Source organism: Propithecus coquereli, unplaced genomic scaffold (genome assembly GCF_000956105.1).
Source record: "Propithecus coquereli isolate 6110/MARCELLA unplaced genomic scaffold, Pcoq_1.0 Scaffold164, whole genome shotgun sequence".
In the NCBI taxonomy this organism is placed as follows: Eukaryota; Metazoa; Chordata; class Mammalia; order Primates; family Indriidae; genus Propithecus; species Propithecus coquereli.
In genome coordinates, this window is record NW_012140969.1 from 1,952,104 (window position 1) to 1,955,400 (window position 3,297).

Consider the following 3,297-nt stretch of genomic DNA (forward strand, 5'->3'; position numbering starts at 1 on the left):
GCCGCAGCACTCTAGCCCGGGCAACAGAGTGAGACTCTGTCTCAAAAAAAAAAAAGACACGGGGTCCTTCTCACTGCTGTCTCCAACTCCTGGGCTCAAAATATCCCTCTGGGCCGGGCGCAGTGGCTCACACCTATAATCCTAGCACTCTGGGAGGCCGAGGCAGGAGGATTGCTTGAGTTTAGGAGTTCGAGACCAGCTTGAGCAAGAGTGAGACCCTGTCTCTGCTAAAAATAGAAAAATTAGGAGGATAACTTGAGCCCAGGAGTTTGAGGTTGCAGCAAGCTACGATGATGCCACTGCACTCTACCTGAGGCGACAGAGCCAGACTCTGTCTCGAAAAAAAAAAAAATTAGCCAAGTGTGGTGGCACATACCTATAGTCCCAGCAAATGGGGACAGGGGAGCTAAGGCAGGAGGGTCACTTGACCCCAGGAGTTCGAGACCAGCCTGGGCAACATAGTGAGACTCATCTCTTAAAAAAAAATGAGTTACTGTATGCAACAGTGTTGGAACGCAGCCTGGATTCTAGATGTATCTGACAGTTAATCATGTCGATAAGGATGATGATGGTGATGATAATTTGATGTAGCAGTTCAGAACACAGGTGCTGGGTTTGACTCCTGACTCCACCATAATCTGGCTGTGATTCATGAGCTAGCGAATGCATTTCCTGTGCCTCAGTCTCCCCTTCTGTAAAATGGGCATAACAGAGGTGGTGGCCCCTCCTGAGGTTGCCTGACACAATCTCTGGCTCAGTTCCTACGCTGCACGCACGCTGCTCATACAGGAGCTACTGCGTACTGGGGATTCGACCCCATGACTTTCTGTGGTCTTAACTGCAAGGCAGTTTGGGGGAAGGTAGGGAAAGAAGAGGGAAACTACACCTTGGCCTAGTCCCAACCCACCTTGCTCTACTGAGGGAGGAAGGGGGCCTATAGCAGGGCCTCCAGGGGGTGACACTCATCCGGTCCGGGCCTCATCTCTCCTGCCAGCTCAGTCCCAGACAGAGCTCCATCAGCCCCTGGGGCCGGACTTGCAGGAGGGAGGTGAGAGGACAGCGTCTATCAGAACCACTCCCTCCGCTCTGCACATCCGTGATAAGACAGCAGCAGTGCACGTTTATTAGAACTTATCATCTGCCACAGCTCTCCGTCATGTCATCTTAGAACAGGAAACAGAGGCACAGATCGGTGAAGACATTTGCTCAAGGCCACACAACCAGGAGGCAGTTGTGCCAGAATTTGAATCTCAGTCTTGGGATTCTAGAGCCTCTACTCAGCTTGCTCCTAACTGCTTTGATGTATTTAGAAATGCAAGGATTACTATTAATATTATTATAGTAACGCTGGTTCAGGCTTAGGTGGGGCTCAGTATATGTAGGCATGGCACTATATGTCTCCCAAGCAGGAATCCGCAAGGCAAGACAGCCCTAGGCCAGGCACAGTGTCTAGCGCCTCTAACCCCAGCACTTTGGGAGGCCGAGGTGGGAGGATCACTTGAGGCCAGGAGTTCGAGACCAGCCTGAGCAATATAGCAAGACCTCATTTCTACGAACTATAAAAAAAATTAGCCGAGTATGGTAGTGTGAGCCTGTAGTCCCGGCTACATGGGAGGCTGAGGCAGGAGAATCACTTAAGCCCAGGAGCTTGAGGCTGCCATGAGCTATGATTGCGACACTGTGCTCCAGCCTGGGTGATAGAGCAAGATGCTTTCTCTTAAAAAACAAACAAACAAACAAACAAAACCAAAAAAAAAAAAAAGCCCACTGTTAGGGAAAGCTATTTTCTTCACTTGTCAGCTAGGGAAACTGAGGCTCATAGGGGGTATGTGACTTGCACAAAGGCAGCCAGCTAGAAGTAGTGGCGAAGCTGGAATTCAAGCCCTGCAAAGCCGAAGATTTTATGCTGCCTCTGACCAAAGGAGGGGGAGGTCCCCCGTGCTCCTACCAGCCCCCTGCTCAGAAGGTGACGCCAGGGAGATACAGACCCTGCCAGGCAGCGCTGAACCTCACAAGAACCCCTCCTCTGGGGCCCTGAGATGTTTTCAGGCAGAAAATAGAATCCAAAAGCCTGGGCCCGGCGCCCTGGAATCTGAAACTCAAGGCCTGTTTAGCTGAAAAATTCATGAGCCCAAAAGCTTCAGTGGAGTCAGAGAACAGTGCAGCTCTGTGTGTCCCGGCTCTGCCCAGGCTGCCCCGCCTCGGCTGCAACCTCCCTTGTCCCCCAGAGGCGATGGCCTTGTCCCAGTTCCTTCTAGATTCCTGCAGCCTCCCCCAGCCTCCCCCAGGGACCCTGTTTTAGGACCCATCTTCATTTTATTTATTTATGTATTTATGTATTTATTCATTCATTCATTCATTTATAGAGACAGGGTCTCATTCTGTCACCCAGGCTAGAGGACAGTGGTGCAATCAAAGCTCACTGCAGCCTCAAAGCCCTGGCCTCGTGTGATCCTCCCACCTCAGCCTCCCAAAGTGCTGGCACTACAGACGTGAGCCACGGTGCCAGGCTAAACCCCATCTACGATCCCTTGTCCACACCGTGAAAGGGATCTCCCTACAACTCCAGTTACTATGGCTCCCCTGTGCTCTCACATCCCCCATGGCTCCCTACTACCCTCAAGCCACCCCCCACCTGGCATAGTCAGACACCTGCTGATCTCTGCCACAGGGCACCACTTGAACCTGCTGCCCTAGACACACCAACTTCCCTAATTTTAGTTCCTCTGTCTCTTTCTCTTTTCCGGCACCTGATCTCTCTCCTTGCAGAATGCCCGACCCCTTCTTCACTGTCCACCTCCTTCTCACTCAGCTCTCAGATCTCCTCTCCCGGAAGCCATCTCTGGACTGCCCACACTCCCACCCTATGTCTATGGCAGACCCCTCCTCTACGTTTTCCTGCTGCCCTGTGCTTTCCTGTCACAGCTATGTTGCACCACATTTTAAAAATCCATTTAAATTTTTAAGTTGTCATAAAAATAGATACTATAAAATTTTCTATCTTAACCAGGTTTTTTTCTGAGACAGAGTCTCACTCTGTTGCCCAGCCTAGAGTGCCCTGGCATCATCATAGCTCACTGCAGCCTCGAACTCCTGGGCTCAAGTGATCCTCCCACTACAGCCTCCCAAATAGCTAGGACTACAGGCTCACGCCACCATGCCTGGCTATTTTTTTCTTTTTTCTTTCTTTTTTTTTTTATAGTTTGTAGAAATGGGCTCTTGCTATGTTGCTCAGGCTGGTCTCGAACTCCTGGCCTCAAGTGATCCTCCCACCTTGGCCTCCCAAAGTGCTGGGAT